Here is a 12,379-nt window from a genome sequence, read left to right as displayed (position 1 = left end):
TAATTTTACTCTTAAATATCAATGATCTCTCATACCTATTATGAAAGTAGTTTCAAATGAGATATAAGTATGATAGATGTAAGTAATTTCAAATGAGATATAAGTATGATAGATGTAAGTAATCTTTGAGAGGTAAGTCTCAGAGATGTATTTGAGTATATTTTTTAGTTCATCATATCCTAATGTCTATTATCTCTATTCTCGACTACTTTTGTTGCATTACTACCGTTATCAGAATGAGTTACACATGAAATTAAAAGTTTACAAATACGTGATTTATTTATGTGTTCTTATTTTCTTTTCATTTATTTTACTTTTATAGTTTCATCCATGAGTTTGATTAAACCATACAAATAATTAATATTTAATATATAATTTATACCTTAAAAATAAATAAATAAATTTAAATATAAAAATAAAATTTACAATTTTAACAATTTTATTTTAAAATTTGCCTTTCGCTTTATATTAGACCGGTCTTGCATGATGAACAATTCCACTTAAAAAATGCACACAACATCCATTTTTTACTATACTAATATATTTTTATTATACTACTATATTTTATTTAAAATTTTTAAACATATAATTTATTATTATTTTATATATTTTAATTTATATTAATTTTTTATGTGAAATAATTTCCGTGCATCGCACTAGTATATATATATATATATATATATATATATATATATATATATATATATATATATATATATATATATATATATATATATATATATATATACCTCAAAATTGTATTCTTTATTTGTTTGACACATATACTTCATTTGTGTCACATCATCTCATAGTTCTATGTGTTATTTCGAAAAACTCATTTTTATTTTTTAAAATGACAAATACAATAATTCTACTCTATTGGAGGTCGCGAGTTCGAACCCTCGCAATGAAAAAAAAACATTATTTTTAACAAAATAATCTTAAAGTAGATCTTACACAATTTTCAAAGATAAGTCACTTTGAATTGATCTTAAAATATAATAGGGTATGCAACAATCTTTTAGTATGTCTATATACTTTACTACAATATTTTTTATATAATATTAAATAATAAACTAAAGACAACCAAAAAGATTTTTGATTTCTCGTATATGAAAATAGAGTTTTTCCAAATTGAATTGTAGTTGAGTGTTTTCTTTTATAATAGTAACCAAAGAAGTATAATAAAAACAACAATAATAATAGTTAAAAAAAAACTCATTTTTCAACTAATATCATCACAAAGTCAAATAAATTTTTTACAATCTTATTAATAAAAATTAAAATATTTAATTAAAAAAATTAAGTTAATTTAGAAATTAGTATTTTCAATCCTTTATTCATGATATAACTAAAGTTTGACAAAATAGACATAAATTTTATAAAATTATTAAAAGTTTTATTTAATAATAATTACAAATAAAATTTTTATTTTATTTTACACTAAATTTTTTTTCAATAAGTAATGGTATTAATCACAAAAGAACCAAGGTTTCAACTGACGACAAGCCGCGGTTCGAACGTAATGAGGTGAAGGCAATGAAGAGGTTTTCTGGAGGTTCGGTTTTAGCAGTGGGAGGGTCGAAGTTTCCGACGGTGGGTCTGGGAGCAGGTGGTAGGCAAAACGAGTACCGGAAGCCAGGGCGTTCCTTCGTGGAGGCTGTTAGGGGACAAGCGTGTGAGGGAGAACAATCTTTTCACGGGATTGAGTTCTCTTCGAATGTGGAGATTAGGGAAAAGTTGAGGAAAGCTTATGTCGGGGTGGTGAACTCTCCAGGGGCTTCTTATAACATTCAAGAATGCTTCTTCTCTGAAGGATACTATCAGATTAAGGTGACTCCAATGGGTGCAAATATGTGTCTTCTTGAAGAGTCAAAAGAAGGAGAGATCGAATGCCTCATTTGCGAAGCCGAGTCATGGTGGAAACAGTGGTTTGAAGTCATTAGACCTTGGAGAGTGGAGGATGTTGATTCTGAACGAGTTTCGTGGTTTCGCTTCATCGGAGTTCCATGTCACGCTTGGTGTGTGAGTTTCTTTGAGAAGCTTGCGAACTCGTTCGGGGTGTATCTTTGTTCAGACGACAATATCGTGAATAGGATTGGTCTTGATGTGGCGAGAGTTCTAGTTCGGGTTCCAGTGGACTTTGTGGTTCCGGCATCTCTGGATGTTAGCATTGATGGAGTGGTGTTCACTTTGAGATTAAGGGAGGAGGTCGCGAATTTGTCGAACGTTTTCTCCAAACAGAGCGTGGATCCTGTTTCAGAATCGGAGGATTCCATGTTCCTTGATGTTTCGGAGGAGGAAGGGGTTGCTGAGTCTTCTGAAGATGGGTCTTCTCACCGGGATGGTGCTACCCACATCGGCGGTGCTGAAGGGGAACGGCGGTTGAGGAGCCAAATGTTGGAGGAGGAATTTTTGGAGGGGAACCCGATGGAACCGTTGGACAAAGCAGGGGTTGATGGAGAAAGGCGTGACGGTGACCAATCTGTTTTGGAAGCAAAAAGTAAGGATACTTTATCCTTTGACCAGGCTTTAGTGGCAGTTAGGGGAAAAAGGTGTCAGGAGGGGGATTGTGAAAGTAAAAGTTTGGATTTTATTGGTGAGGATGCCACGGGTGTTGTGCTACCTATCAGCAAAGTTAGTTCTGTGCATAGGGGACCCACGTTTGTGTTGAAACCTTCTTTTACCAAAAAAGTCAAATATAAAAAATTAAATGTTTTTCTTGGGCTTATCAAAGATAAAAGATGTAGGCCCAAGTCCACTCCAAGCAAAAAAAACAAAATTCCTTGTAATAAAGTTTTGAAGCAGCCACAGGGGAGCATAGAGTTATCGGACCCAATTTCTGAGCCATCATTCTGCAACAATAGTGTTGTTGCGGGTTTGGGTTTTTTCGGTTCTGTTCCTGACTATGGTGACCAATCGGAGGATGGGGTGATTAGCAGTAATAACAATAGATTAATGGAGAGGTTGGGTTCCAACATAGGGGAAAAACTGTGGAAGATGTTATCAGATTTGGGAGTGGAAACGGGGGATTCTAATGTCCGGTGTGCTGTAAGAATAGATGAGATGGAGTCTAGTGCCAAAGCCAGAAAGCTGAAGAGGAAGGAGAATTATACAGTGGTTCCATGATCATTGGATCTCTCAATATTAGAGGAGGAGGGAGTTGAAGGATAGAAAAACACTTAGAAAGGGGGGGTTTGAATAAGTGTAGCTTTAAAAACTTGACAGATAAAAATAAATTGCACAGTTATTTTTATCCTGGTTCGTTGTTAACTAAACTACTCCAGTCCACCCCCGCAGAGATGATTTACCTCAACTGAGGATTTAATCCACTAATCGCACGGATTACAATGGTTCTCCACTTAGTCAGCAACTAAGTCTTCCAGAGTCTTCTGATCACACACTGATCACTCCAGGAACAACTGCTTAGATACCCTCTAAGACTTTCTAGAGTATTCTGATCCACACGATCACTCTAGTTACAACCTGCTTAGATAACCTCTAAGACTTCCTAGAGTATTCTGATCCACACGATCACTCTAGTTCCTTACAACTTAATGTAATCAATTCTAAGAGTATTACAATTGCTTCTTAAAAGCTATAATCACAAACTGTGATATTTCTCTTAACGTTTAAGCTTAATCTCACTAATATATTACAACAGCAATGTAGTGAGCTTTGATGAAGATGAAGATTCTGAGCTTTGAATAGAACAGAGTTTCAGCAAGTTAATATGTGTTGTTTTTGTTCAGAATCGTTAACCTTGCTTCTCATCAGAACTTCATATTTATAGGCGTTGGAGAAGATGACCGTTGAGTGCATTTAATGCTTTGCGTGTTCCGTACAGCATCGCATTTAATGTTATACGCTTTTGTCAACTACCTCGAGCCTTGTTCACGCTGTGTCTACTGACGTTGCCTTTAATAGCTTTTAACGTTCCTTTTGTCAGTCAGCGTAGCATGCCACTTGTACTTCCTTCTGATCTGATGTTTGTGAATACAACGTTTGAATATCATCAGAGTCAAACAGCTTGGTGCAAAGCATCTTCTGATCTTCTGACCTTGAAGTGCTTCTGTGCGTGATACCATCAGAACTTCAGTGCTTCTGATCTCATGTTCTTCTGATGCTTCCATAGACCCATGTTCTGATTCTGCTTCGACCATCTTCTGATGTCTTGCCAGACCATGTTCTGATGTTGCATGCTGAACCCTTTGAGACAAAGCTTCTGAGCGCTGAATTATGCATACTCTTTATATATTTCCTGAAAAGGAAATTGCATTGGATTAGAGTACCATATTATCTTAAGCAAAATTCATATTATTGTTATCATCAAAACTAAGATAATTGATCAGAACAAATCTTGTTCTAACAATCTCCCCCTTTTTGATGATGACAAAAACATATATAAATGATATGAATTTGCGATCAGAAAGAGCAGACGGCAAAAGACAAATTACACAGCTATAGCATAAGCATATGAATATGTCTCCCCCTGAGATTAACAATCTCCCCCTGAGATAAATAATCTCCCCCTGAAATAAATACTCGAAGAACTTTAATAAAAGACTTCCCTGATTATTTCGGTAGAGACGATCACATAAGCTTCTGTCTTTAGAGAATTCATAGCTTCTGACTTCTGCTTCCATTTGGACAGCTTCAGAACTAGAATTTCTTTAGATCCCTAGAACACTCACAGCTTCTGATTCCTGCTTCCATCTAGGACAGCTTCAGAACTTGAATTTCTTTGATCTTCAGAACATTCACAGCTTCTGATTTCTGCTTCCATTTAGGACAGCTTCAGAACTTGAGTTTTCTGGATCTTTAGAACATTCACAGCTTCTGATTTCTGCTTCCCTCGGATAGCTTCAGAGCTTTGAATTTCTACCAACATCACTTCATGCTAGATTTGTATCAGAACATTGTTGAATGTACCAGAGCATCATCAGAGCATCTCTACATCCTGAAATGTTACAGAACAAAAACTAAACGACAAAAGTCAGCATGAACGAGTCAGAACATAAAATGTATATTCGAATACATGATATGTATCAGAGCCATATAGGCTAAAATAATGTATCAGAGCAAATAGAATTTTGTCAGAGCAAATAGACAAATATGGATCGAATTCTATTATCAGTGCTTCTGATTCATTCTTCTTTCTTGCTTCTGATTTCTGAAGCTTGACAGCACTTAGCTTGCTTCAGTTTCCATGAGCTTATTCTTTTTACAGAATAACACTTCTTATGGTTTTGCTTCTTGTGTTTGCTTTGAAGATTCTCTTCACTTCTTTATACCTGCAAAACACTTAAACCATATAGAACTTGCAGTTCTTGTTAGTAAATGTGTGGGAGCTTTACCCAGCAACTGATAGATTAATCAAATCATTTATCATTTATCTTCTCCCCCTTTTTGTCATAACATCAAAAAAGCATAAGAGATTCAGATGCAAAGCAAGAGACAAAAGGAAAGAAACACAAATAACTTTTCATTGATTTCAACAAGAAAGATTACAAAAGAGGAATGCAAGAAAACAGATGCAACAAGGAAAGAAAACTACACAGACCAAAGGACTAAGATCCTAGCCTACGCAAAATCCGCGCCAGAACATCATGAATCCCGTCAGTACTTGTAGCTTGCCTTGCCATGAAGGAGCGAAACTCAGCATTGGCTACTTCTTGCGCATCCAAACGAGAAGCCAGCATAGCTTGATTCTGATGAAGAGCTTCCAAGGTCTCCATCAGAGCTGAGGTTTCACCAGAAGAAGAGGCACCTGAATTTCTGCCAAAAGGGACAGCAATCTCAGCAGGGTGATCTTCTGGGAGATCTTCAGCTTGTGCATCTTCCATTTCCTCATCTGAGTCTGACTCAGAAGTAGCCTTAGCATATTCTGGTTCAGGCAGCTCAGAAGTTCCAACTTCCAACGCTTGAAGAATAGCTGCTAGGTTTGTTGGAGGAGTAGGACCAGCAACTTCAGCAGGATAAACCACTACTGGAAAGACCATGTGAGGTGCTTTTTCAGAAGGGTTCATTCTGAACCAGTTAAACAGCCACTGAAAATCTCCAGTCAGCACAGGAAACCATGGTTTCCACACCACGATGTCTCTGCAGAGATTTTCTTCTTCCAACTTATCTGCAGGTATCTTCTTCTCAAGAACACTTCTGTTCCTGATGAGATGGTGATAGCTGCTTTCACCAACTTCCAACCGAAGACCACGAATACCAGGAGCTTCAGACATGATCCTTCTCTGAGTGTCTGTAGCCCTAACCAGAAAATCCTGACGAAAGGTATCCCAAAGGTTGCTTGTAGCATACTCATCCAGATGGTTAAGGTGAGCAGCACCCAGAATCTCCAACCAGCCATTTACATCAGAATGTAAAAGCTCCAGAAATGATTGAGTGGTAGGGGTTGGAGGGTTGACAGTGAACCTGGAGTCGGGAAAAACAACACTATAGGGATTAGGTGTTCTGGTGGGAAAAGGGTGTGAGAGAGATGAAGAAATATCTGATGGATGGGTTGAAGGAGAGGAGATATCAGATGGTGAAGAAGGTGGTTCTGAGAGGATGAATGAGGAGGAAGAGGTGGTGGAGGTCTGTGAAGAGGGAGGTGATTGAGGGGTACCGTCAAGGGGTTGATACACACGTCTAGAGTAATTTCCAGACATCATAGCTTCAAACGGGTTCACTTTGAGAGGGTCATAGGTGATCCTTACTCTTTTTGGTTTGGTTTCTGGTTCAGCAGTTGCCTTTCTCTTTTGTTTCCGATCATTATCTTGATTCCCAGAGCTTGACGATGGATTCATGATGAAGTTGCAGATATTGGAAACTGCTAGGGTTTATGATATGAATGCAAAGAGAGAGAACGAAAAAGAAACTGAATGCAAAGTGAGAGAAATATAAGAGGGAAAAGAAACGTTTGAAGAATATAAAAAGAAAACTGAAAGAGAGTAAATGATGAAAAGCATTTAATGTTACGTGACGTGAGGAGAGATAATAATGACAAAAGACGTGATTTGCACAGTTACCTAAGTAGACGTCCCCTCAACTGTACGCACGCTTGTCCAGGAATAGTGAACACGTGTTTACCATCTGGATAGCCAGTTACAGCTGTTTTGATTTTGAAGAGATTCTGAATCAACTTAGACAATGAAACGTTAGTAATAACTGAATCACAATTTCTAATTGATTTCAATCAGAACTTCTTAAAAAGATTTCATTTCAGAAGATACCCATACATAAGAACTTCTCATCTTCTCATTCTGGGCTTGTTTCTGAAGACCCATTTTGTACCTATTATATTGAATCCATCTGGTCTAGGAACAAGATCCCAAACATCATTTCTTGTAAACTGATTCAGTTCTTCTTGCATAGCAATTATCCAGTCTGGGTCTTCTAGGGCATGATCAACAGAAGTTGGCTCGATCAAAGATACAAGACCTAATTGACAGTCTGCATTGTTCTTAAGGAATGCTCTTGTTCTGATTGGATCATCCTTCTTTCCAAGAATGACATCTTCTGAATGACCAGAGATGAGTCTGGATGATCTTCTGACAGATGGTTCTTCAGAAATGCTTAGATTCTCCAGAGAAGCTGATACTTGATCTTCAGATTCTTTGCTTCTGAGAAGCTCTGCTTCTGATGCGTTGCTTCTTGGCTCAACAACTTCTGATATATCAATATCACAATCTGCAAAATTATCAAACTGCTTTGGTTTTTCAGAACCAAGCTTATCATCAAACCTGATATTGATTGATTCTTCCACAATCAATGTTTCAGTATTGTATACTCTGTAGCCTTTTGAGCGTTCAGAATATCCAAGAAGGAAACATTTTTGTGCTTTGGAATCAAACTTACCAAGATGATCTTTAGTGTTCAGAATAAAGCATACACATCCAAAAGGATGGAAATATGAAATGTTGGGCTTTTTATTCTTCCACAATTCATAAGGAGTCTTATTTAGAATAGGTCTGATAGAGATTCTATTCTGAATATAGCATGCAGTGTTTATTGCTTCTGCCCAGAAATGCTTAGCCATATTGGTTTCATTGATCATGGTTCTGGCCATTTCTTGCAGAGTCCTATTCTTTCGTTCTACAACTCCATTTTGCTGTGGAGTTCTAGGACAAGAGAAATCATGGGCAATACCATTTTCTTTGAAGAATTCTTCAAAGGATCTGTTCTCAAATTCACCACCATGATCACTTCTGACCTTTATGATTTTACACTCTTTTTCAGATTGAATCTGAATGCAGAAATCAAAGAACACTGAATGAGACTCATCCTTGTGTTTCAAGAATTTTACCCACGTCCAGCGGCTATAATCATCTACGATGACTAATCCATATTTCTTCCCTCTGACAGATGCTGTTTTGACTGGGCCAAACAGATCAATGTGCAAGAGTTCTAATGGCCTTGAGGTAGAAACAACATTCTTGGACTTGAATGCAGGTTTGGAGAACTTGCCCTTCTGACATGCTTCACAAAGAGCATCTGATTTGAATTTCAGATTAGGGAGTCCTCTGACAAGATCCAGTTTGTTAATCTGAGAAATCTTTCTCAAACTAGCATGACCTAATCTTCTGTGCCAGACCCACTGCTCTTCAGAAACAGACATAAGACAAGTCACCTTCTGACTCATAAGATCTTGCAGATCTGTCTTATAAATGTTGTTCTTCCTCTTGCCTGTAAATAGGATTGAGCCATCCTTCTGATTTACAGCCTTGCAAGACTTTTGATTAAAGATTATATCATAACCATTGTCACTTAATTGACTGATAGATAAGAGGTTATGTGTTAATCCTTCTACAAGAAGTACATTAGAAATGGAAGGAGAGTTACCAGACTTTATAGTTCCAGAGCCAATTATCTTGCCCTTCTGATCTCCTCCAAACTTGACTTCTCCTCCAGACTTAAGCACCAGGTCTTGGAACATAGACCTTCTTCCTGTCATGTGTTGTGAGCATCCAGAGTCCAGGTACCACGACATGTTGTGCTTTGTCCTTTTTGCAGCCAAGGATATCTGCAATAGGAATAATCTTATCCTTAGGTACCCACATTTTCTTGGGTCCTTTCTTGTTAGATTTTCTCAAGTTCTGATTGAACTTGGGTTTAACATTGTAAGCAATAGGAGGAACAGCATGATAATTTTTAATGTGAGTTTCATGATATTTCCTAGGTTGTGTCACATGCTTTTTGGTGTGTGTTATGTGAAAACTTTGAGCATGTGAAGTGTGCCTAATATCATGGGAGTGGCCATACTTGAACTGATCATACAATGGCTTGTATGTGAATTTCATTTCATCAACAGGTTCAAGTTTGTATGGGGTTTCACCCTCAAAACCAATGCCGACTCTTTTGTTTCCAGACACAGCATATATCATAGAAGCTAGCTGACTTCTGCCAATACTTCTAGATAAGAACTTCCTGAAACTTAAATCATATTCTTTCAGAATATGGTTTAGACTAGGAGTGGATTTTTCTGAATCAGAAGGAGATCCAACATTATTGGATAATTTTAAAAGTTTTTCTTTTAATTCAGAATTCTCCAACTCAAGCTTCTTTGTTTCAAATTCAAATAGCTTTTTCAGCTTTTTGTATTTGAGACTAATCTGAGACTTGAATTCCAGAAGTTCTGTTAGACCGGAAACTAACTCATCTCTAGTAAGTTCAGAAAATACCTCTTCAGAATCTGATTCTGATGTAGATTCTGATCCGTCATCTTCTGTCGCCATCAGCGCACAGTTAGCCTGCTCATCTTCAGAGTCTGAATCATCTTCTGACTCATCCCAGGTTGCCATAAGACCTTTCTTCTTATGAAACTTCTTCTTGGGATTTTCCTTCTGAAGTTTTGGACATTCATTCTTGAAGTGTCCAGGCTCATTGCATTCATAGCACATGACCTTCTTCTTGTCAAATCTTCTGTCATCAGAAGATTCTCCACGTTCAAATTTCTTTGAACTTCTGACGCCTCTGAACTTCCTTTGCTTGTTCTTCCAGAGTTGATTTAGCCTTCTGGAGATCAAGGACAGTTCATCTTCTTCTTCAGATTCTGATTCTTCAGGATCTTCTTCTCTAGCCTGAAAAGCGTTAGTGCATTTCTTGATATTGGATTTTAATGCAATAGACTTACCTTTCTTTTGAGGCTCGTTTGCATCCAGTTCAATTTCATGACTCCTCAGGGCACTGATCAGCTCTTCCAAAGAGACTTCATTTAGATTCTTCGCAATCTTAAATGCAGTTACCATAGGACCCCATCTTCTGGGTAAGCTTCTGATGATCTTCTTTACGTGATCAGCCTTTGTGTATCCCTTGTCAAGAACTCTCAATCCAGCAGTAAGAGTTTGAAATCTTGAAAACATCCTTTCAATGTCTTCATCATCCTCCATCTTGAAGGCTTCATACTTCTGGATTAAGGCGAGAGCTTTAGTCTCCTTGACTTGAGCATTTCCTTCATGAGTCATTTTCAAGGACTCATATATGTCATAGGCCGTTTCCCTGTTAGATATCTTCTCATACTCAGCATGAGAGATAGCATTCAGCAAAACAGTTCTGCATTTATGATGATTCCTGAAAAGCTTCTTCTGATCATCGCTCATTTCTTGCCTTGTCAGCTTTACACCACTGGCATTTACCGGATGTTTGTAACCATCCATCAGAAGATCCCATAGATCACCATCTAGACCAAGAAAGTAACTTTCCAGTTTATCTTTCCAGTATTCAAAGTTTTCACCATCAAATACCGGCGGTCTAGTATAACCATTGTTACCGTTGTGTTGCTCAGCAGAGCCAGATGTAGATGTAGACTTTGCAGTTTCATCAGCCATCTTTTACTGAAGCGTTTTTCTCTTCCTGAATCTTTTCTAAACACGGTTAAGTGCTTGCACCTTAGAACCGGCGCTCTGATGCCAATTGAAGGATAGAAAAACACTTAGAAAGGGGGGGTTTGAATAAGTGTAGCTTTAAAAACTTGACAGATAAAAATAAATTGCACAGTTATTTTTATCCTGGTTCGTTGTTAACTAAACTACTCCAGTCCACCCCCGCAGAGATGATTTACCTCAACTGAGGATTTAATCCACTAATCGCACGGATTACAATGGTTCTCCACTTAGTCAGCAACTAAGTCTTCCAGAGTCTTCTGATCACACACTGATCACTCCAGGAACAACTGCTTAGATACCCTCTAAGACTTTCTAGAGTATTCTGATCCACACGATCACTCTAGTTACAACCTGCTTAGATAACCTCTAAGACTTCCTAGAGTATTCTGATCCACACGATCACTCTAGTTCCTTACAACTTAATGTAATCAATTCTAAGAGTATTACAATTGCTTCTTAAAAGCTATAATCACAAACTGTGATATTTCTCTTAACGTTTAAGCTTAATCTCACTAATATATTACAACAGCAATGTAGTGAGCTTTGATGAAGATGAAGATTCTAAGCTTTGAATAGAACAGAGTTTCAGCAAGTTAATATGTGTTGTTTTTGTTCAGAATCGTTAACCTTGCTTCTCATCAGAACTTCATATTTATAGGCGTTGGAGAAGATGACCGTTGAGTGCATTTAATGCTTTGCGTGTTCCGTACAGCATCGCATTTAATGTTATACGCTTTTGTCAACTACCTCGAGCCTTGTTCACGCTGTGTCTACTGACGTTGCCTTTAATAGCTTTTAACGTTCCTTTTGTCAGTCAGCGTAGCTTGCCACTTGTACTTCCTTCTGATCTGATGTTTGTGAATACAACGTTTGAATATCATCAGAGTCAAACAGCTTGGTGCAAAGCATCTTCTGATCTTCTGACCTTGAAGTGCTTCTGTGCGTGATACCATCAGAACTTCAGTGCTTCTGATCTCATGTTCTTCTGATGCTTCCATAGACCCATGTTCTGATTCTGCTTCGACCATCTTCTGATGTCTTGCCAGACCATGTTCTGATGTTGCATGCTGAACCCTTTGAGACAAAGCTTCTGAGCGCTGAATTATGCATACTCTTTATATATTTCCTGAAAAGGAAATTGCATTGGATTAGAGTACCATATTATCTTAAGCAAAATTCATATTATTGTTATCATCAAAACTAAGATAATTGATCAGAACAAATCTTGTTCTAACAGGAGTAGTGCTAAGAGGCGGAGGGTGAACCACATAATAAACAAAGGTAATGCGGACTTCTTTTTTATCCAAGAGACGAAATTACAATCGATTTCTCTTTTTTTAGCTGGTAGTTTTTGGAGGAATAATAATATTGATTTTTCGTTTACGCCGTCAATTGGAGCTTCGGGGGGTATTCTATTTTTGTGGAACACAAGGTCTGTTCGGGTGGTATGCAGTTTTTGTGGTAGGGGTTATTTAGGGGTAAAGGCGGTTTGGAAGGATGAG

The sequence above is a fragment of the Vicia villosa genome, unplaced genomic scaffold (assembly GCF_029867415.1).
Source record: "Vicia villosa cultivar HV-30 ecotype Madison, WI unplaced genomic scaffold, Vvil1.0 ctg.004769F_1_1, whole genome shotgun sequence".
In the NCBI taxonomy this organism is placed as follows: domain Eukaryota; kingdom Viridiplantae; phylum Streptophyta; class Magnoliopsida; order Fabales; family Fabaceae; genus Vicia; species Vicia villosa.
The sequence above is the reverse complement of the archived record's forward strand: the minus strand, read 5'-3'. Positions refer to the sequence as shown.